The sequence below is a fragment of the Lissotriton vulgaris genome, chromosome 1_1 (assembly GCF_964263255.1).
Source record: "Lissotriton vulgaris chromosome 1_1, aLisVul1.2, whole genome shotgun sequence".
Taxonomy (NCBI): Eukaryota; Metazoa; Chordata; class Amphibia; order Caudata; family Salamandridae; genus Lissotriton; species Lissotriton vulgaris.
Window position 1 is genome coordinate 866,005,441 of NC_141685.1, and position 25,075 is coordinate 866,030,515.

The window sequence follows — 25,075 nt, forward strand, 5'->3', positions numbered from 1 at the left end:
TAAGCTACAATAAACTCAACACACCGATATGAAGAAGGTATATTTGATCTCTAAGGGTGATTTAGTGGGTAATCTCATATCTTTGCTTTTTATTTGTGACCCAATTTCAAATAAAGAGCCATTTTCAAGAACCCATACCCACTAATCTCGATCAATAAAGAGAGTATTCTGATAATGAGAGTTTATATCAATGTAGCCTTAAGTCATGCAGAAAACCAGTCAGGGTAATCAAGAGAATCAATATCACTACCTTATCAATAGTAAATAGGTTGAGTGGCCTACACCTGTTCAATATATGGAGGTCACAACACCAAAAAGACTAAGGGGTCCATTATGATGGCCGGTGGACACCGTAACGGTACATGGGAACGACGGCCAGAGGTGCAGCGGTCCCACCATGGCAATCAGAATGCCACCACCATTGTGGCACCCCGCATATATTGCATCGTGGCGGGCGGTGCTGTAAGCAGCACCCGCCACAAAGTAATATATGCATGTTGCACATTGACATGCACAATGTGACAGGCAGCGTTTGGTGCCTCCCACCTTGTGTATCTCAATGTTGGGGGGTGCCATGGGTACCCCCAAGTGCATCCTCCAGTCCCCCGGGGGCCCGCAATGGGCCCCCAAAGTGAACACTGCATGCCTTTCCATGGCGGAGTCTTCGCCATGGAAAGGCATTAAACTGCTAGGATCATAATATGGAAGGCAGTGCCAGCAAGGCACCGCCACCATATTGCAGGCCTTTTCCACCCGGTAGGCAATTGTGACAATTGCATACCGGCAGAAAAGTGGCGCACAGTCTTTCCGTCCGCCGCGGTACCCCCGCCATGCTAATGTGGTGGGGGGGTAAAAGGCCGTCAGGCGGCGTGTTTTGGAGGGCAGATCGCCACCGCCGGTAGGGAGGTGGCGATCTGCCTGCCATGCTAATGGACCCCAAAGACTTTACTTTCTATTCATATATTCATAGAAACTTATCAAGAGAAGACCTCCTTCTTATCCAAAGCACAGCACTTTCTCTAGTCATACCTAGTTTCATAGGAAGGCAGTTGCTATCCAGCCACACTCCTGTGACAAATATGTAATATATATCAGTAGAAAAAAAAATTCCCTGAAATTGTGGCGCCTGAATGAAATCTCTTTTAAAGACCCCACTCTGAAACATGCTATCAGAGAAGCCTTAGAGAACCATTTTTTGTGAAAATAAAGGTGAAGATATCAAATTGTCAACCAGACTGGGAGACGTCCATTACAACTCAGGCATTTCATCGTAATACCTTTACATGGCATCCAGTACAGCGCAGACACAATCACATCACATGCCATTACAACGCATGGCATTGCAACGCATGCTATTACAACGCATGCCATCAGCAGTATACTATGGTAAGTATTTGTTAGATTGTGGTAGTTTATTTGAGTACTCAGGTATTAAAATTAAAATTAGAGCATATATTTAAAACATTTAGGAAATATATTGGTTTGGTTAAATACATTTAAAAAGGGAGCTGTTTATTATTTATAAATAATACATTTAAAAAAAGTGGGTGAACAATTGTATTTAAATAATATGGTGTTACATTTGATACTAGTGTATACATTTTTCAAAATGTGAAATTATTCATTTTGTGAAATTAATATTAAAAGGTGGGATTTATATTATAGAAATATTAAAATAATACAAAAAAAGGTTGTGGTAATGTATTTGAATACTCAGATATCAAAATTAAGACTATTGTATATATTAAGTAAAAATGTAATTACAAGTTTGCGATAAATTATTATTAAAGTGAGATTTGTATAATATAAATATTAATTATTATTTTTAAGTAGTTGACATTTATTTTAATGCTTAGGTATTAAAATCAATACTAGACTGTATAATAAAATTATATTTGAATTTCATGTTTGTGATAATAGTGATATTAAAAGGGAGATTTATATTATATAATAATTAAATAATTTGAATAACAAGTTGAGGTAATTTATGTTAATACTCAGGTGTTACAATTAATACTAGAGTATATGTTAAAAAAAATAAGAATTAAGGGGCCGATTAGGATGACGGAAGGCATGCCACCGCCAGCTGTGTAGTGCCTGGCCCTCCGCCATCCAACAATGATTTCCCCCCGCCATATTACGAAAGGCGGGGGAATCCTCATTGTAGAGTGACAGTCGCAAAGACCGCCCACCATGGTTCTGCAAGGCAGTTCTTTTCTGCCTGCCTTTTGGAGCCAAAACATAGGAATTTATTGTGGCAGTGCCTTCAAGGCACAGCCGTAGGGATTACGATATCCCGTTATATCAGTCATTTTGCTGTGGTCCTCCTGCCACGGAAAGACAAGCGGAAATGGATTTGGGGGCCTGTTGCGGGCCTGCTTGTTTTGGGGGATGTGGTGGTACACTGGGGTTTACCATGGTACCCACGCCATCTCCCTACACTGAGTGGCAGTTAGAGATAGCAACATTCTCATTTATTGGAAACTTTCCTCCTTCCTCCAAATATCCAAGAAATGATAGAAATTAGGATGAGTTTGCCAATTGATTTATTGAGGGAGTTGTGCCATCCTTCTATGGCATTTTTCATTTTTACTCCTACCTCTAAGCATGTTGAGTAGCATTTCCACCACTTCAGATAGAAACGTAGTTTCCTCCTGTGACCGAACATGCTTAGATGGCCAATCCATGTGTCTTCAAAGTAATTTCGAATGGGTGTCAATATTTCTTCGTTTGAGGTAAAGTATTCTGATTCAGCAATTGAAGTCTAGTATTCGTCTACACTGTCAGGAGGAACAAAACAATTGGCTGTTAGTTTGTTTTAGTTCTTGTACTTTGTTATCTGATATATAATCCCTAACTAAGGATGTTTTTTGAAGTTTTCGCCAATAAGCCTGGGATAATTGAAAAAACATCCTTGAATTTCGATATCCATGTACAATTGGGAAACAGTATTAATCATAGGTAATTAAAAATGTATTAGTATTTTTCTAGGACTTTTGTTTGCTGTTATACTTTTTATCACTTACAATTATTCAGTGTATGTTGAGGGTTGTTTATCTGCAGGTAAACTGTAAACTAAGTGAACAACTGTATTATTAATATAGGTGTGAATAGTGTATATTTGGTTAAATGGGTTGGGTGTGGATTTAAACGTCCCATCCATCATCCAAACATCACTGTTCTCCAAACTAACAAGATTATGTGGTGTGCTAAATATTAGTTTTCTTTTTTGAGGGTTTTCTGATGTTATGCTAAATAAATGGTTCATTAGTAACGGTAACATATAGTTAAGGAGTAATGTTTATGTCAGAAAAGGTTTGGGGTGTTACCCTTTGTGGATTACTTGCCTGTTTTTTACGTTGCACAATTCTTCTCAGATTAGGAAATATGGACATACTACTTGCAACATGTGGTAGAATGTGTTGGGCTACCTCCCTCAAAACTGCACCACAAGGTTCATTTGAGGTGAATTCAATAATTGTTTCTCTTACTTCAATCTCCATTGAAGAGGCAGAGTGGGTGTGTTCTGTGGTTCTTAAAACAGTCCCGAAGAGTAACTGCTCTGCCTGTGCAATGGGATGAGTAGTATTGCATACACCTCCAATGACACCTGGGCTCAGTTAGTCTCTCCGTACCATAAACATACCCACTATGCTTCAGCAGACGTTTGCCACGGTTGGGGTCACGTATTTTGCATCTTGATTAGATGACATTTCTGTTATGTATTGAAACAGGTTTGGTTATTATTAATTTATTGTGTTTACCTGTTTCGAAGAAAAACATTACAGTACAGTATTTGCATTTTTTTTAACTGTTTAAAGTTAATGCTGTTTGAAGTGCGATTAAATCATTTAACCATGTTAAATTTCTACTTTTGCTGTTATGTTTTTTTAAAAAAAGCTTTCTTTGGAGAGAAAAAAGTTTGAGTTGTTTTATTGTTTAATATTTCTCAAATCTTACCTTTTTTAAGATAATTCTGGATGCTTTTGGTTTGGAGAATGGCTTTGAATTTTAGTTGGGTCTGAATGAGAAAAGAAGAAATGTGTTTAATTGGTGTATGTTATTTAAAAAAAAGTTTTTGGGGGAGAGAAATATGGTTAAGTTATTTTATTTTGTATTCGTTTTGGAATCTTACCTTTTTTAAGCTGTTCCTTGATGTTTTGAGCTTTGCAGTTGATTACTATTTCTATTTGGGTGTGAAAGAGAAAAAAAAAACAGTTGTTTTGGAATTTGTGATATTAGGAAATATTTAACCTGCAATAGAATAGAATAGTTTTTGGTTATGGTTGAACATTTGTAAGTTTGCCTTTTTTTACAATAGTCATTTTCTTTTCTGATATACATTCTGAATGTGATGATTTTCCTTAATAAGTTATGAGAATAATGAGATATTTATTTACCACTAAAAAGTATGTTTTCAGTTGAATAGGTAATTTTTTAGAAAAGAGCTTTCTGTTTAAATGAAATCAGACGTTTTTTAAGTTTAAAAACTTTATTGACATTTTTATTTTATGAAAAAATTACCTTGGTATATTACTTGTTGTCCAAGGGTAAAGATGTTTATGCATGTTAACTCTGAAAATGAAAAGAAATGAAAACTGTTTAAAAAATGTAAATGCTATTAAAAAGATTTTGGAACCTGTATTTAACTTTGAATATCATTGCTTTTTTGTTTTGCTTGTATAATTTTGAGCTTAATTTACCTTTTTATAATTTTCTGTTGGAGTTGAGTTGCTTCTTTTTTATGAAACGTTTTTTTATTTCAGATGTTGATTGCTGCCGTTGTTGTTAGCTGTTGACACATTAAAGTTTAGAAAATAATTACCGACTTTTTAAAAATAGTTTTATACCACAAACTCCATTCAACAATAGCTCGGATTAGGAATCATAATATTGCAAAAACCACTATCCAACATTTTCCATTAGGTAAGCACATGTTGGAGTAGGAATAGTAACTTTTCCCCCAACACTATCCTACACTTTCCCTGAGGCAAGCATCTGTCGGAGTAGGAATATTACTCTTTACCACATCACCATCCAGCAATTTTCCTGTGGGAAACATACCTCTGTGAAGGAATAGCAATTTTGCCCCACCACCATCCAGCACTTTCCCAGAGGCAAGCACTTGTTGGAGTAGGAATAGTAATTTTGCACACTAGACCAATCCAGCAATTTCTCTGAGGCAAGCACCTGTTGGTGTAGGAATAAGAATTGTGTATGCTACACCATCCAGCACTTTCCCTGGGGCACCCACCTATTGGAGTAGGAATAGTAATTGTACACACTACGCCATCCACCTTTTTCCCTGAGGCAAGCCTAACTTGGAGTAGGAATAGTACTTTTGCACCCACTACTATCCCACACTTTCCCTGAGGAAAGGACCTGCCAGAGTAGGAATACTAATTTTACCTCCAAAACCATCCAGCACTTTCCCTGAGGCAAGCACAATTTTGAATAGGAATAGTAATTTTTATCCCACACTTTTCCTGAGGCAAGAACCTGTCAGAGTAGGAATAGTAATTTTGCCACACCACTATCCAGCATTTTCACTGAGGCATGCACCTGTTGGAGTTGGAATAGTAAAAAGTATAGTAATTTTCCCGCAGTACTATATTGTGTTTTCACGGAGACAAACACATGCCCAAATGTTGCCTAAACATTATCCAGCCTTTTACCTGAGTATAGCACATAATGGAGTAGGAGTAGTAATTTTACAGCTAACACCATATCGCATTTTATTCGAGGCAGGCATTAGTTTGAGTAGTAATATTATTTATAATTTCGCAAATATTCATTTTAGACCTGGCATCTTTGGTGTGATTTTCCCCTATCTTTTTGTCTCTACCTCCTTTATTTTTGATACTGTGCTGGATTTCGTTTTTGCTCATTTAGATGCTTTGGGTACATTGCCGCTGCCGTTCAGTGTCAAAGTGCAAGTGCTCCATGTGTAAACTGCTATTATGATTGGTTATCCATGATTGGCATATTTGTGTCACCAAGAGGTCCCTAGTAAAGTGCACTGAGTGTGCCAGGGCTGGTGATAACAGATGCTACTTGTGGGCCTGCAGCACTGATTGTGCCACCCACACGAGTAGCCCTAAAATGGTGTCTCAGGCCTGCTACTGCAGTACCTGTGTGCAGTCTGCCAACTGTCATGTCCTCCTGGTCAGTGTCCCCACTGGCCAGGCCTAACCCTTCCCTTTCTGTACACATTGGTCACTCCAACTGAAGGCCCAAGGTACCCCCTTGGGCAGGATGCAGTGTATGTGAAAGGTAGAGCATGTACTTGTGCAGGTGACATGCTCTGGTAGTGAATTACAGCCATTTTCATTTGTTCACTACTGCAAGGCTATCTTGCCCCAATGGCTACCATGGGGAATGCAGGCAAAAGTGGCTACTAACATATCTTCCCATAGGAGCAAGATAGGACATAGAAGTCTGGTATACCTGAACTCAGAATTTAATTACACATATTTTAGGAAAGGTTGTTTAAATCCTGTGTTTGTGAACAGCACTTTTAGAAAGTTGCTGTTCTCTTGTCTGACGACCTTTCTGTGTGCCTTGGCCTGTTTGTGAATTGACTGTCTGGTTTGTGAGTGACAGGGGCTGGGTGTGTCCCAGGGTCTGAGTGGGCCATCCTTGGGCTGAATAGCCCCATCTGCATCTAGAGTAGTGGGAGGGGATAGCACCTGGGCCGGAATAGGCCTGTCCCTGCCTTCCACAATGCTGGCTCCACCTCCTGCTGGGCAGCTGACGACCCTGTCCCCTCCCTGAATGGAAAGGAGAAGCCAGGAAAAAAAAAGTGCTGAAGGAACACCCAGAACTGGTTCAGACCGTGCTCAGAGCCCTCCTGCACAAAGGGATCAAAGACTTTTAGGGGTATAAGTACAAGACCCCTGACTACAGAAAATTAGATCATCCTGGAATCAAGAAGGAACCTCTACCAAGGCGAAAGCTGAAACTGAAGAAGGAAGACTGTCCTGCTGTTGCACTGCTGGACTGACCTGCTGTTGCTTTGCTGCCAAGGAGAGGGGAAGGACTTTGCTTTGTGCTGTGTCCCCTGTCTTAAAGGACACTCCAAGGGCCTGAGAAGAGCAGGCTCCCTGTTAAGAAGTCTCAGGAACAAAAGGACTACACCCCCAGCTTCCCTGAACTTTGCTGAGAGAGTTCTGTCCTTCCTAGAGTGCTTGGGCCAGTTTTGGTGTCTCTGGAAGTTGTACCTGTGTTAGAAAGCTGGAAACCAAGCTTTTAAAAACTTTCTGCCAGTTTTGTCGCATCGCTTGGGTTGCGGAGCACATCCCCGACAGTGCGAAAAAATTCCTGCTGCTATGAAGGCCGAGATCGTCGCAGCGCCTGTTGCCGCTGCCAGGGCTGTCGCATCCTTCCTTTGCGGGAAGCACAGACCGGTGTGGGAAGATTACCATCACTGCGAGTGTCGTCGCAGAGCCTGTCATCGCTGGGTTAGATGGTCACACCGCTTGCTTGCGGACCGCATCACGTCGCTGCGAGTTCGTGGCAGAAGCCATCGCATCGAGGAGCTACGAGAGGAAGATCACCGCTGGTCCACGCATCATCACCCCGGAGATCGTCGCAACTCCAAAGATCATCACATTGTGCCTTTGTAACGGAACGTCCGCACCGGAAATCACACAAGGTATAGCATCCCTCCCCATACAGACCAGAGTCATTGCATCACGCCCGCTACCTCCAGCAGGGCTGTCACATCGCCTCCCCAGGGTCTCAAGAGTGACGCATTCCTTGTTTCCCATTGCACAAGCTTCTGTTTTGGAACTTTGTTGCATTTAAAAGTACTATTGGTTAAACGTGACGCAACTGTGAAGTTTTCATGCAGCTGTGGATTATTTTATCGCAACTTTAAGAACTCTTCTGAAACCATATTCTTGAACTGTGTATGTTGGGTTTTTGTTGTTTTGGTCTTGTGTAGTTTAGATTGAATACCTTAATTTTTCTAAACTGTTGTGGAGTCAGTTTGTGGTGTTTTCACTGTGTTACTGTGAGTGTTGGTACAAATACTTTGCACATTGCTTTTGGATAAGCCTGACTGTTTGTGCCAAGCTACCAAGGGTGTGAGCAGAGGTTATCCAAAGAGTGTTTCCTCCTTACCCTGACTAGAAGCAAGGGTTTCTATTTGGACAGTGGTACCTACCTCTGCCAACTAGAGACCCCCAGTTCTAACAATTCAACTTTTTTAATGTTACCAAATGTTTTAAGTAGTTTTGAGTAGATTTTTAAAAAACTTGTTTGCAGTATAGATTTTACATTTGAATTTTTTAAAAAATTAGAAAATTTGGACAGTTTAATTAAAATATAGTAAAAATCAAAAAGTTGAGTTCACTCACAGAGGCCTTTAAATTTGCACATCATAATATACCGAGCAGGCACCGCCACCATATTATGCCCCAGATCCGCATGACAGGCCTGATTCTGATGCGGTTAGGAAAGCATTCCCACCTAGGGCCTGATTCTGATGTGGTTAGGAAGGCCGCCTAGCGGCATTTACTGCTTCCAAATCGAATCGGGAACATGTCTTACTGACCGAGGGACCAATTATGATGCGGTTAGGAACATATGCTCCCATTGAAGTCAATGGGAGTCCAACCAAATTGTATCGGGCAGCATCCGGATGCATCATACTCCGTCAGACTGACTCTCCTGATCCGAGTGGGTCGGAAACCGTTTCCAAACCGTTTTGGTCTGGAAGCTTTCCAACCCGCATCAGAATCAGCCCCTTCATAATAATTTTAAATACCCTTGTATTAATGCACTACCCCACCCTAAACCCCTATTTTCCCGGCATCCCGTCCCAGGGGTTTATTGTACTGTTTTAAATAAAAAGTGCATTGTAATTAAAAAGCGTTGTACAAGTATGCATTGTACATGTTTGCGTTGTAATGGATCTTTTAGTGCCTTTAAATTATTTTGCGTTATAATGGTATGCAGTGTAAAAACATGCGATGTAATGGTAGATGCATTATAAAATCCACGTTGTAAAAGCATGAGTTGTAATGGCTTGCGTAGTAGCATAATGTATTCACCAATTTTGATGCAAAAGCATCTGTTATGGGAGAAATTATTATACATTTCACAAAAATTGTGTCCACTTAAATTAGGCAAAGAAAGAGAACTTCAGCAGCCTAAAATGCAATTAAAAACAGACAATGAACGCATGTGCTTTCATAGGACTAACAAAGGACAATAAAATACCAGAGGGGATCTTGATGCGTGCTGGATGCGTGTGCGGTGAGTGTAATCCAACCCTCAGTAAATGATTGTTGCGGGAAACAACTACAACCGTGATTATTGGATCACACACAGAGATTCAATTATAAAGGGTCCATGACTTGTGCTGCACTAAAGTTGGGGCCCATAGATCTTAAATCTCACACTAAAGATTGATCGTAAAGGGTCCATCACTTGTGATGCTCTGAGGTAAGGGCACCAGACATGAGCGTGCTCATGTGAAAAAATTGTTACTGTCTCTTCGGAATATTCCTGCTGCCTGATGGGACATTGATGCATCCGGTGTCTACAGCACAAAGGTTTATCATAAAGGGTCCATGAGTTGTGATGCACAGAGTTAGTGGCAACTTAAGAGCTCAGCGTGTGCGCAGCCAGAGATGATGGTGTGTCCTTGCAGGTCAGGATTGGATTGAAAATGTGTGAGACCTGTTGACCGCAGTGTAGGCCGGAGGCAGTGGTCAGCAAGGGCCCACAACCACGTGGTGTTGGCTTGAACTGCACAGTTAGTAGCACCTGAAGCATTCAGGGTGTGTGCAGCCTGCGATGATGTGTTGCCCGGGCGGGCCACACTGGATGCAATGTCTGTTGCCTACTGGACTCTGCAATTAATAAATGAAGACTCAATTTTAATTGTGAGCCCTGCTGACCACTGTGTAGGCTGGAGGCAGCGGTCAGCAAAGCCACACAGCCACATGGCATTGACTTGAGTTGCACAGAGTTAGTGGCACCTGAAACACTCAGCTTGTGCCAGGCAGTGACTCTGCAATTAATTAATCAAGACTGAATTTGAATTGTGAGCCCTGCTGACCACAGTGTAGGCATATGGAACAAAAGATGAAATAAATATGGAATACATTGTCGAAATATTCGATCTTCTGAGTACAATCTTGTTGTATGATATTCTGATGCTGGAATCTGTACTGGTTGTTTGTCACATCGTCCACCTTTTCCCGTGGGTAAGAGCTGTGGAAAACAACGAGCTTCCAAACTTCTTTCCCAAACAATCATGGGAGTTTCCTTCACTTTCTTTGTTTGGAATTGTTCAATAGTATTTGCTATCACTTCCTTTGAATGTAAAGGATGAACACTATAATGTTCATAAATGTCTTCACTTTTGGATAGGTCCACTTTTTCAATATGGCCACTTGAAATTTCGCTATCATTAACTCAATTGATTTCTTCTTCTTCCATATACACATTTTTGTAGTAAACATTGTTTTTTGTGAGATATAACGTAGCCTTTTAAACTTTGCTGGCATCTGCTAATTCTTGCCATATTTTTCGACTCTTTGTAGGAGCACCATTAACTAGAATAACTTCAGGTCCAGTTTCCTCTTTCTCTGCAGCAATAGTTTCAATTTTTTTAAATCTAATGGTAAATACACAACTCTACCTTTTAACCACTTCCCCACGGGCCTAATTCCCCCGCGGTGCGGTGCTCGTGACGTCATGCTGCACAGTGGAGCTGTGCTCATGAAGAGCTGAGCTCGTCATGACTCTGACCACTCAATGGAACGCCCGCACAGGAGGGGAATTAACCCCGCGCGGGCGTTCGGCGGCGGTTATGACGAGCTCAACTCGTCATGAGCACAGCTCCACTGTGCCTCATGAGGAACTTAGCTCTTCATGAGCTCCGAAAAGGTTAAGCCTCTTTGTAAATCTGATGGAGGCAGCTTACCTGCTTAAGGCTCCATATGAACAATAGCCTAAAACGGGTGTACTTTTGCCTAATGAATTCTGCCTCAATAAGGCCACATGGCGGTGACTTATGGTGCACTGAGTTAGTGGTACCTGAAGCCCTCAGTGTGTGTGCAGCCAGCGATGTTCTGTGGTCGAGCGGGCCGCATTGGGAGCAATGTCTTTTGCCTACTGGACTACGTGATCTGCAATCACGACTCAATCTGTATTTTGAGCCCTGCTGACCGCAGTGTAGGCCATAAGCAGCCGTCAGCAAAGGCCCACTGGCAGAGATAGTATCAACGGATTATGGTCGCTTTCATTCCGCTCTAGTACTTCCATATCTAAAAGGGAGGACCAAAATTATATATTGAGGAATATGTAGTCTATACACCTACTTCTCAAACCATTGTTGAAAGTATGAGAACCCTTTCTTTCCGAATTGGACCTCCCATTCACTGCCCTCACACCCCATTCCAGACACAAGCCTTTTAATTGTAAAGCTGTCTCAGTCCATTTTTTAATTGGACATAAGTGTAGAGGGGGAATATTCCACTGAACATCTTCCTCTAGACTAAGATTACCATTGTCTTTGTCTAAGGGCTCAAAAGAACAATTAAAATCCCTTGCTATTATCAGATTGCTGCTTCCCTTATTATCTCCTAAAAACTTAACAAGAAGGGTTACTGTATTTGTTCCTTTACCACCTGGCATACCTGATATATCATGTATATTTGCCAGGCGGAGTAGTATGGCTATAATATTCCAACTGTTGATAAATACCTCCTCCGCCATATAACCTGCTTGTTGTCTAACCCAGAGAGCAAGTCCACCTATAGGTCTGCCTCTCTGTCCCCCCATTTCTGCTTTTGAAAAGTTTAGAAACCCATGATGATGAATTTGCTTTAATGACCATGTTTCCTGGAATGCCCAAATGTTGTGGATTTCAATACATTTTGACCACTCAGTTGAGGCAGTTTTTGAAGATAGTCCTGCTACATTCCAGGAAACAATTGACAAGCTTGACTTAGAATACCCTTGAATGATGGTATTGGGTGTTACCTGGGAATTAGATGCATGAACATTATCCAAAACATCAGAACTAGAGATACAGGTGGGCATAGAAACCCTTACTAAAGGGGTTTTTGTGGGGCCTCTCTCCCTCACCTCAAGACTCTTTTCCGTCCAACTTTGGCAATCCCCCTCTAAAATGCTATTACTACTAGCGTAAACTCCCCCTAACTTTATAGCAACCCTTTTTTGGGGAAGATTCAACATGGTTTAATATGCTTATTACTGGCTCAGCCCCTCTGTGCCCTCTGTGTTCTTGAGTTTCAATTAAAGAGGCACAGGGTGTTCTTCCCAGTCAATTTTTATCCTCTAATGAAGCAAATATTTCAAAACGGTTGCTTAAAGGGGAAGAGTCGTTAAGTTGCCCATAGACTTGAGGTACCCCCCTCCTCAGACTACAGCAAGTATCTCTATTTGGTTGGTAGAAAAAACCCAGTGGGAAGATATGAATACCATCCATCTTAATATAGCAATTACCTGCCCTCCCCAGGATACACTGAACCAAACTCGGAGATCTGAAGCTTAGAACTACGAAGTCTCCGGGTAAACACTTAGGTGTTTTTCCAACCCATGGTACTCTACGGGACATTTTGAATTCAGAAAAAAGGTGGTATTTTATACCTGTCCTAGCACTCAACGAGTGTAAGGACTTGTTTCTTAATGTTCACCAATGTTCCAGTGCGTTAGGTGGAAGCCCTGGGACATTAGCCAAAACAACAGTATATAGGGTAGCTTCAGGAGGGAGGTATAAAATAGTGTGGGTGTTCAAAATATTACCAACCTTTGTCTGGGAAGGCGGGGTGCAAGTATCTCTCATCTCTTCCAACTAGACTGGTGGAGGGGGTATGCCTCCTTGAGGTAAATAAGTAGGCTGAATAGCCTCAATAGCTGTCCCAACTGAAGATATAGCACTGTATACTTTATTTAAGGATCCCCTAGGTATTGCTTCTGCTCCCCTTGTCAGTTGCGTGTCAGCCCCACCTCCTTTACACGCACTCAAGTTTGAGGGTGAGCGCTAAGGAAGCCCTGCTCTATTTTGTTAAGTCTTACTTCAATCAAAATCAATTTTTGTAGTAAGGAATCTATCAAGGCTGAGAGTTTCAGTTCTAACCATATGCAAAGCTCTTCCTCATTAGATCGTAATAATGGGTCAATCATGGCAGTGACAGTGCGCGGATTTAATGCATAGTGTTGGACTTCTGGCTACCATCGCTTCCATTAACATCAACCTGGCATTTGACTACTCTAGATGCTGGATGTTTGGGCTTAGATGGACCTCGTGCTTTTCTTTTTTTCAGTGGATGTTCACAACTATCAACCTGGCTAGACTTCTGCCTCCTAGTTGTGACCTTAGAATTACAGGGAATGCTTTCTGGGCTGGAAAGAATAGGTGGCTCTCAGTCTAAGAATACAGGGAGAGTCTCTATGGGTTGAGGAGAAATTTCATCAGTGTGGACTTAACAATGGGTGTAATGATGATACAACACTGTTGTAAGATGGCTGTGGTTCTAGCGATAGCCTGCGTTTGGTTAATTGGATCTGATGAACTAACAATGATTCTGCCCTGGAGAGAAGTTTCCCCACAACCCCAATGCCTGCTCCCACCTTCCGTTTGCTCATTATAACAAGCCCCAATGACTGTTACAAAAACAAAGTCAATATTTGCAACAGTAACAGCTTATGGTCCAGATGTTAGTAGGATGGTCCAGTCTGGCCTCCTTCGGCTTCTGATGGGCTAGGACAGGCCCGCCCTTGGCCTGGGCTTCGCCCAGGCGCGGCCCTGCGCATCCCGCACAGCGAGAGGGCTGGACGCCTTAAGATGTGTGGATTGGCCACAGGGGGTTGTGGGACATGTTATGTTATGTTATGTTATAACGCCCTTGTATAGCGCACGGCTACTCGACATGCAGTCTCAATGATTTTGATGATGGCGGTGTCACCCGCGGCTGCTCCTCCATCACTGCAGCAGTTCCGTGGATGCTCATGGAACGTTGGGGCAAGCTAGCAGCACTTCACCCTTAGAAGCAAAGTCTCCAGCTAGCAGCTAGGTGTTGGCACGTCCCGCACAGCAGGAAAAATGGACGCCTTAAAAGGCGTGGAATGGCCGCAAGGGGTTGGGGGACATGCAGTCCCCAATGGTGCTGACAATGGCGGTGTCACCTGCGGTGGATCCCCGCTCACTGCAGCAGTGCGGTGGATGATCGTGGAGCATTGGGGCGAGCTGGCAATAGTTAGTTTGCCCCTAGAAGCAAAGTCCCCAGATAGCAGCTAGGTGTTGGTGCATTCATTTTCATAATCTCAGAGATTCTCTCTAATCTCACCTTCCTTGTTCCTTTCCTAATTTGGTGTCCAAGGTACAGGACTTCTCTTTTTCAGTAATTCAGCTTGGTCGGGACAACTTTATGTCCATTCTCAGCTAAGGGGTTTAACAAAGCAATGGTGTCTCTTCTATAAGCCTCCTGTGTATTTGACACCACTCTGGTTGAAGAGTATTTATTTATTTTTATTTATTTATTATAGAGTTTTGTATAGCGCGAACAAGACCCGTGGGTATCAGAGCGCTTCACATACAGTGCAGGTTACAGGTAAACAGTGTAAGCTCAATAATAAACAACACATTGATATGAGGTAGAAAGTTATAGGCTTTGGGTGCATATGGATCTATATATATTCTCATATCCATTCCAAATGTGCATTACGCATTACGAGGTAGGTTAGGGTAAAACCTTATGTCATTTTCAAATACGCCAAACCTATAAAAGGTAAGACTTATCTGGTATAAAGCAATGTGCTAGGAAATATAGTGATGTGGATATATACGATATATACAATCGCCTTTCCTAGAGGTAGCATATTTATACAGCTTAGTCTCAGTGGAGTCATCAGTCTCATGTTGTCTCAGAAGTTCGGTAGTCGAACTGCACTCAAGATCAAAACGAGCCTAAGTGGAGAATTTCTTCATCATGAAGCTCTTCACTTCCCATTTAAAAGTTGCAGTGTTCTGGATCTTCCTGATCCTTGGAGGGAGTGAGTTCCAGATTCTGGGGGCAGCTCCTGAGAACGCTCTGTCATAGGTTTTTTTCTTTCGGAAGAAGGCTGGCCTCAACAGCAGCTCCTTAGCACTTCTAGCTGGTCTGTTACCTCCTGATAACTCAATTTTCTTGGCTAGGTATCTTGGTGTGTTGTAGTGGAGCGCTTTATGGGTGATACATGCTATCTTTAGTTGGATTCTGGCTTCAAAGGGTAGCCAGTTTAATGCTTTCAGGTGCGGGGATATGTGGTCGAATTTTCTCGATCCTGTGATGAGTCTTGCCGCCGCGTTCAGGCAAGCTTTTAGTGGTGCTGTCGTCATGTTTGGCTGGTGACTAGGCTCAGAAGGAGCTAGACAAGTCAGGATGGTTTTCCCAAAGAATCTCCATCAAGAATGGCCTCTGGCAAGGTTAAGTTTTAGCTCCCCTGCTTTTCATTTTATTTTATTTTATTGTAATTGTAATTGTAACTGTAATCAGAACTTGTACAGCGCACTGTAACCCAACAGGCATCCTAGCGCTAAAAGAGGGAGGTAGCGACGAGCCACTGGGAACTGAACAGCTAAAATAATTAGATTGTAGGAAAGAGCCAAGTTTTTATTTGTTTACAAAATGGTAAAAGATCATTCAGCTGTCGCAGCTCTGGGGGCAACTTATTCCAGAGTCTGGCAGCCACAACACTGAAGGCCTGGCCCCCCAGCTTGACTCTTCTGGTCCGGGGAATTTTCACCAAGAAGGCTGAAGGGGATCGAAGTCAGCGGGGAGGAACATACCAACTGAATTTACTCTGTAGTGGTATAGGGCCCAATCCACGAAGCGGTTTGAACACAACACATTGTGATTTAAAATAAATTCTCTGCACTATAGGGAGCCAATGCAGCTCCATCAGGGCCTGAGAAGGAGAGGAGTGTCGAGGATGAAACAAGGCCAATTTAGCTGCCATATTCTGGATTCTCTGTCGTCTACCAGTCAAGAACTTAAGGGATTCCAGCAAGAGGGAGTTACAATAGTCTACAATAGTCTAATCTACTCAAAATCACACTCCTGACTACCAGAGGGCGTGTTTGAGCAGGAAGCACAGGAAGAATCTTCCTCATAGCCCTAATAAGGGAAAAACAAGTCCCCAAGGGCTTGTTGACGTGTGTCTCCAGAGTCAACTTTTCATTAAATAGGACCCCCAAATTACGAACAGATTTGGACGATAACAGTGGGGGGTCCGCATGAATAGGCCAGAAATCAGATGAAAGATGTAGTGGCACTCTGCCATTCTTAATGCATAGGATTTCAGTTTTATCTGCATTAAATTGCAGAAAATGATCTCTTAGCCACTGAGCCACGTTTTGCATACAGTTATGAAAGTTCTCCAAGGAGGTTGACTGTTCACCTTCGAGTGAAAGAATCAGCTGAGTCTATCAAAGGACGCATGTAAACGTTAAAGAAAATGGGGCTTATCGCAGATCCCTGCGACACACCATGATGGACCTTAGTAAACTAAGATTGAAAGGGATGGAGAGCCACGGCCTGACGTCTGTCAGATAGGTAGGCATGGAACCATTTTAGTGCCTGACCAACTACCCCAATGTCTTCCATCCGTTTCAAGAGGACCGAGTGGTTGACCGTGTCGAAAGCGGCAGACAGACCTAATAGAGTCAAGATGGCATGTTGACCCTTTTCTGCGTGCTAACAAAGATCGTCCAACACGGTCAGCAATGCAGTGTCTCCGCCATGTCCTGGAGGAAAACCATACTGGACCTCATCCAGTAGATCATTACCCTCAAGAAAGTGGGAGAGTGCCCTACTCACAAGACGCTCTACAATCTTCACTGGGTAGGGAATTAGTGAGATTGGCTGTAGTTTTTAAGACAGGCTGTATCTAATGAGGGCTTTTTAGATAAGGGGGAGATGATTGCTTGCTTCCAGCAGGAGGGAACTACCCCATTGTTCAGGGAATGATTGCACAGCTGTCTAAGAGGGCGGAATAGTTCAGGACCCAGCGCTTTCTAGACCCGGTGTGGAAGAGGGTCTAAAGGTGAGCCAGAAAACACACTAAGAGCAATTAGTTCAAACACCTCGGAGGAAGGAGTGTCAAAATGGTCTAAACGATGCGGCTGAGCCGAGGTCTCCATTATCACTCTCAGGCCCTCCGGCCTGGCAAATTAAGGGACAGTAGTCATATCAGCCAAACTACTTTCTTCAAGTCCCTTGATGATAGTGTTAATCTTATTATCAAAGAAGACAGCCAAACTGTCACACAACTCTTGCGTGGGGGGGTCTTGTTTTTTGTGCAGGACGGATTGGCTATGTCATTACAAAATTTGAAAACGCTTTTAGCGGCCTTCAAAATTACATCAGCAAAAAACTCGGCTTTAGTTGAGATAATAGTGTACTAATAATTTCTATTCTTCTCTTTCCAGAAAACCTTATCTGCAATAGAGTACCATCTCCTCCATCTCTGCTCTGCCTGCCTACAAGCAAGTTTAACATTTAACATTTTTCAAAGCGGTGTTGTACCAGGGGGCAGAGGGTTTATCGTCTCTTCTCATCATTTTTTGAGGGGCAATCAGGTCAAGATGGTCCATAATGTGTTAGCAGAAGGCAGCATAGTTGTTCTCTACATGTTTCCCTGGCTCTAACAAGCCCTCAAAATGAAATACAGGGGCCGTACTAGTTTTCCTCAACAGGCCTTTCCAATCCCTGCTGAGAAAGCGGCTAATCTCCTTCCTGCCAGAAGCATTCTGTTTGATACCCATCTCATCAAATTTGATCAAATAATGATCAGACCAGCCTACGGGAGATACCTCTACTTCCTTCAGCAAGTCTTCCTTGGCAAATATCAAATCCAAGGAGTGTCCCCCATATGAGGAGGCTCTGCCACCCACTGACTGAGGGGCAAATCCAGTCCTAACTGTAAAATGTTATTATACCCTGGGCCCATGCTTCCATTAGGCCAGAGATTGCACTCCCCAAGTACAAGGAGTCTGGTATGTGAGAGAGCGATGTTACTAAATACATCAATCAATTTTTGTTGTTGAAGTAGGCTGGCCACTTCCGGTGGCCTATAACAGATAATACCTGTAAACACCTGGTGCCCAGCGTCATTTAAAGCAAAGCCAATAGTTCAGCCCCATCGACTGAGTCAATATCTATAGGTGAAAAGTTCCAGACCTCCTTATAGAGAATTCCTACCACTCCTCCTCTCCCATTGTGGCGGGCTTATGAAAAGCTTTATAACCCTGAGGACAGTCTAATCCCAGTTCTAAGTCAGAGTCCGGGTGGGTCCAGGTCTCTGTCATCACTAAAACATCCAGGTTATGGACTTCTATCAGCATCAGTGTTTCCAGGTGATGTTTGCAGAGGGACCTAACGTTCAGCAAGCCACATCTCAAGGAATCCCCAAGGGTCAAGTTGGCTGCAGTCTCTATCCCTGTGAGGTCGACAAGTTTAACACCTCCCTCAGCCTCTTTCTGCTGGTCCATTACCTGAAAGGAGACACTAGATTGTCCCAGAGTGTCACAATTTCCACAAAAAGCAGCATAGTGGCTGACGCTGTGTGCGGACTGTGCGCAGAAGGGCGCGGACGGGCGGAGACGGGCTTGCCTTTGGCATGCCCGCCGCGCGTCGGCGCCTTAAGCATATTTATGTGGTTCTGCAGTCCCAAGACTAGAGTGTGACTGTGTAGAAATGGCTTCCCCAGTTGTGCCACCGGAAGTGAGGGAAGCAAGGTCCCTACCGCGGCACCACTACCTCCACGCAAGCAGCACAAGCTGTGTTGGACCGGGGAGGCAGGCGGCAAGGTGAGAGATTGGTTTCTAAGTGTTTCAATGAGCTAATGCACAGATATACAATTTTACACCGAGTGTAGAAATTTTAAAAAGAAAGAAACAATGCAAAATGATAGTAATTTCCTTAAAACTAGAGAAGATAAAATCGGAGAATAGCAGGGTCCACAAAGCACGTGTCACCCTACACACAATGTCAATGTCATTTACCTATCCACTGGGCATCGGCGCCTTAAGCATATTTATGTGGTTCTGCAGTCACAAGACTAGATTGTGACTGTCTAGAAATGGCTGCATCAGTTTTGCCACCAGAAGTGAGGGAAGCAAGGTCTCTACCACAGCACCACTCCCTCCACGCAAACAGCACAAGCTGCGGTGGGCCGGGGAGGCAGGCGGTAAGGTGAGAGATCGGTCTCTAAGTGTTTCAATCAGCAAATGCACAGATACACAATTTTACACAGACAGATAGATATTTTAAAAAGAAAGAAAGACGCAAAATGATAGTAATTACCTTAAAACTAGAGAAGATAAAATCGGGGAACAGAAGGATCCACAAAGCGAGTGTCACCCTACAAACAGTGTCAATGTCCTATCCCTATTGTTAACTAACATTCCCGCCTTTATCTCCCAATCCAAATCTTTTTCCTGCGAAGTTGGGAAACATCATATTGATTGATTGCTATACGCAGGTGATTTGATATTACTGGACTGTACTCCAATTGGTCTGCAGAGGAAATTAGATGCACTTCTAATATACAAAAGGTACTCCTAAAAATTATAATGTAGGTCTGGGAGTAGGGGGAAGAACAAAATCCTGAAACGACTGCTCGATGAGCCCTTCCACTTGACCTGTATTTCTTCAATGGCGGCTAGATAAGCTCCTTGGGAGATCCCTTTTCAAAATACATTCACATTTCTTTTTTTGTTTTTTTATACAGTAGAGAAAAAACATTTTTGTTTAACCATACTTCAATATTTTGAGATTTAGTGCATAGTAAAAATTATTTGTATAAAGAAACCTCTATACTATATTCAGCCTCACACCACAACTAACTCCCACAACATCACATCCTAACTTGCCAAGCTCATGCATTCATACTTCACACACATATTTCACCAAGTTTGAAAGGCATACTCTATTCAACATGTGGAGAGAACATTTCATTTAATGTCTATGGTTGTGTTGCCTCCTGGGTGTCAAATAAATCAGGTCGACTTACATTTTGGTGGGTAAAATTTACTTTCAACCACCTTCTTCAGGACCTTGTGTTTGGAATAAATCATTTTTTTCTGAAGGATAGAAGGGGTATCAAGTGCAAACACGCTGTTATCAAGATCACAACCAAAATATGGTTTTGAGGGGCACTTCCCAGGCATGTGGCTTGATCGTTTTGTCAAAGGCCGTCTCATCTCACCCTGTCACTAGTGTTTAGTTTGGATTGATGATAAAGCTGGCCAGATGATCCTCATGGGGAAGCAGTTTCACAGATTTTATTTTATTTTGTTGTGCTTCTCTAAGCAAAGTCAATATCTTAATGGTTTCTCACTGTCTGATGGACATTTGGTTTGGTCAAATCCTCATTACAGATGCATGCACTTCTATGGCGTTTCCGATAATTCCTTTCTGGCTCAATGGCGGTAACGCCGTAGAAGTGCATGCACCTGTGTTGAGGATTTTGGCCAAACCTAGGGGGTCTATTAGGATGGCAGCTGGAAAACCATCCCGACTGCCATAGTAGCAAAAATTCACCGACCGCCGGTACCGCGGCAAAACGGGTGGTCCGATTACGATCAACCACCCAAAAATTCCGACCGCTGCAGAAAGATGCCACTAAAGACCGCCGGTAGAGGGCAAAGCTGGTGAAAATCCATCCGCGGTAATCGGATTTGCAGCAGAAACACACAAAACCCCCGCTAGGCCAGCAGAGTGACCGCCCGTAAAATTGGGATTCCATTGAGGTGCCAGCGGGGTGATCCGCTGTTTCTGACCACCGCAATCGCAAACAGTGATGAATGGTAGAGCCAGCGGAAGGGCTGTTGCATACCCAGTGCCGCGGATGCTTTGTGACAAATATGGTGGTTGAACAAATAAACACACAACTAGGCCACCATGTACATACATCCAACTAGCTTAGCCCCCAAAACACCTAACACTACCCCATAGCAACTTAAAAAATACAAATCCCAGAACAACCCACACAACACACATGACCGCAATACTCTATTTTGACATACCCACATAGCGGAGGATAACATCAGCCCCTTCCATGACCAGAATCCTTTGCACTACTCCAGCCCTGAAGGAAATAAACCCTGGAGAAAATTGGATAAGCAAAACACCACACATCTCACCAGCACAACAACACACACGCACACACACATACCACATACCACCTACACCATCCCACTACCCTTACAACTGCACCACACACCATGGCCCAAAAGAAAATGCCCAAATTCACGAACAGTGAGTTGTCAGTCATGGCAGATGAGATAATCAGAGTAGAACCACAATTGTTTGGTCAGCTGGTACAACAGACACCATTAGCCACCAGAGCACAAATGTGGAGAAGGATAGTCGGCAAGGTCAATGCAGTGGGGACCACCCTGCATACCAAGAAGGAAATCATGAAGCGGTGGCATGAACTGAAAAGGCTGGTGAAGCAGAAGAACTACAAGAACCATCAGGTGGCTTAGTTGACTGGCAGTGTCCCACCCATTCCACCAAGAACATTAACTGCATGGGAGGAGAAGGTACTTGCCATACTGCATCCAGAGAGTCTTACAGGAATAGCCGGGGGAGTGGAGGCTGGTACGTACAAACAAATGTCCACCATCACACTGCTATGTACTGTCTTGTACAACTATAAAGCTACACCTCCTAGGCCCAAATGCATTCATGTGCACCACACACTCCCAACACATGTCTCACAGATGTAACATTCACTCCCTCTAAATTACCCCAAAAGGTAGCTAGCAACATTCCCTGGGTTACATGTGTATAGGCAGCCAGCACTACAACTTCCTCCAGGCCCCCTTTCCCACAGCTGAGTAGGAGGGACCACTCCCCCCCACCCAGAAGCATCTGGCAGCCATTGTAATGTTCACCTTCACCTAACAGGTAGGTAGCCATGTTCCCAGGGAGTGTGCTTGGGGAGGGAGTCCTGCACTACAACTCCCAACAGGCCCACATGTCCCACAGTTTAGCAGGTTGGAGCATCCTGCCCATCCAGAAGCATGTGGCAGCCATTAAATTCCACCAACCAAAGTTACAGGTGGGTAGCCATCTTAACACGGAGGGTTGTTTGGGGATGGGAGGCTTGCACCACAACTCCCACCAGGCCCCCTGTCCCACCCCTGAGCAGGATGCAGCAGTCCCCCCACCCAGAAGCATGTGGCAGCCATTGTATTACAACAACCAAACTCACAGGTAGGTAGCCATCTTCCCAGGGAGGGGTGTTTGTCGGTGGGAGGCCTGCACTACAACTCCCACCAGGCACCCTTGCTCCACAGCTCAGCAAAATGTAGCACTGCCCCCCAGCCAGAAGCATGTGGCAGGCACTGCATTGTTCACCTTCACCTAACAGGTAGGTAGCAATCTTCCCAGGGAGGGGTGTTTGGGGGTGGGAGGCCTGTACTACAACTCCCAACAGGCCCCATGTCCCACAGTTCAGCAAGGTGGAGCCCCAACCCCACCCTGCCCCAGCAAGAAGCATGTGGCTGCCATTACATCCTACCAACCAAACTTACAGGTAGGTAGGCATTTTAAGAGTGGGGGTGTTTGTTTAGGTATTGGAGGTCTGTACCACAACTCCCATCAGGCCCCCCTGTACCACTCGTGAACAGGATGTAGCAGTCCCCCCCACCTAGCAGCATTTGGTAGCTATTGTATTACAACAACCAACCTCACAGGTAGGTAGGCAGCTTCCCATGAAGGGGTGTTTGTGGGTGGAGGCCTGCACCACAACTCCCACCAGGCCCCCCCGTCCTACCCCTGAGCAGGATGTAGCAGTCCCCCACCCAGAAGCATGTGGCAGCCATTGTATTACGCCAACCAAACTCACAGGTAGGTAGCCATCTTCCCAGGGAGGGATGTTTGGGGGTGGGAAACCTGTACCACAACTCCCACCAGGCCCCCCCAGTCCTACTCCTGAGCAGGATTTAGCAGTCCCCCACCCAGAAGCATGTGGCAGTCATTGTATTATAAGAACCAAACTCACAGGTAGGTAGCCATCTTCCCGGGGAGGGGTGGTTCAGGGTGGGAGGTCTGCACTACAACTCCCAACAGGCCCCCTTGTCCCATCCATGAGAAGGATATAGCACTCTACCACACACCCAATGAGATGTGTCATAAATTCCACCCTAATGTGGCAACAGAACAGGTAAGTAGACAGTGCATGCACCTCTCCATTCCTCTCAGAAAGCATGGAGCCATATGGCAACACCAGCCCTCACATCCCATCAAAATTTACACAGATCCAAAAGCCACTTACAGTGTGCAGACAGCTAAGCGTATGTAACTGTCACAGCAACCAAAGTGTGACTCACTAAATTACATGTTGAAGAAATTCAGTGCACAATCATGCACAGCACTGAATGCAATCGAGTAGTCACCACATTGATGTGGTGACTACTCGATTGTCTCATCTTCCATCACTGACAACTCATTGATTCCCTATTCACTTTTTCGTAAATATTCACTTCCCTGTAATATATACCCATTGTAAATAAACAGTCCTTACACACCTATGTCTTTGTGTCTGTTTCATGTTTATCACAGGATGTACAATGTTGACCATGATTACAATGTACCAGGAGCACGGATTGTTTGTAGGCAGTGAGAGGCACTCTGTATCTGTGCATATACTACAGAAACATTAACAGCCAGCACAGATGCAACAACAGGCAGAAGGCACAAAGCTCTCCTCTGCCTTTTCACCACCAACAACATCAGCAGACAACTGCACCGTTATATGTTTTCACTCACCTGCAAGGGAAGTAGTGGTTGATGAGCTGTTGAAGCAGGTTGACACCTTCCTCCTCTCCACTATCCTCATCACTGGACATGAGTGGGTTTGCAGGCGGGGCCTCGGCTGCTCATCAGCGTCCAGGAGAAGGAGGCCTCCTTGCGCAAGGCCAGGTTGTGGAGCATGCAGCATGCAACTTCAATCAGACACACCTTTTTGTGCGAGTACATCAGTGCACTTATGGTCTTGTCCAGTCTGTGAAATCGTGACTTCAGGAGACCAAAAGTATGCTCCACAACACGACGTGTCCTCCCATGGGTATAACTGTAGCGGACATTCCCCTGGGTCATGGGATTCCGCTGAGGGCTCAGCAACCAAGGCTGGTTGGGATATGCCAAGTCACCTAGGTGTGAAATACACATACTGACTTTGTGATATAACTGTGCCAGAAGACAGCATGTCACACATACAGCACGCTACTTGACTCTGCGTACTCACCCACAATCCATGCACGCTGCCATCAGCTGTGGCACAATGTTGTTATGCGAGATGTACGAGTCATGGGCAGAGCCGGGAAATTTGGCACAGACATGTGAGATGATCATTTCTACCTGGCACATCACTTGCACATTGACGGATTGGAAATATTTCTATTCCTGTAGATGTGCTCTTGTGCCTCTGATGGAGCCAGGCCAACATGTGTGCAGTCAATGGCACCACCAACATTAGGGATGTGCCTAAGGGCATACAAATCACCCTTTGCAGCTGCCAATTCATGCCTCCTGGTGAAATGGATGTATCTGTCCTTGTAGGTCATCATAGTGGACAAGAAATCACGTAGCATCATGTTGAACATAGGTTCCGACATCCCACCTGCACTGGACCCCGTGTACTGGATAGATCCAGTAGCAAAAAACGCAGGGCCACCATCACCTTAGATGTTGGTGTGAAAGCAGTCGAATGCATTCTGCGAGGCCGCAGGTTGGGCTCCAACAGAGCACATAGGGTGGATCGATCTAGACGGATTTTCCGTATGACGTCCTCATCCTCCATGTCTGTCAACAAAGTGAAGGGATGATGCACATTTGGTCGCCTCCTAGGTCAGATGAAAGGGGACACATATAATTGAAATGCACCATGGGATGTGTCCAACATCTTAAGTTTTGACTGACACATCGCCAACAATGCCTGGCATTACAGTTCAGCTTACAGCATAAATTACATGTATTGACACCCCCAGCTTCACTAGTCATACACTTGTCCACTTTTCACACAGTGAGGACCTCCAAAA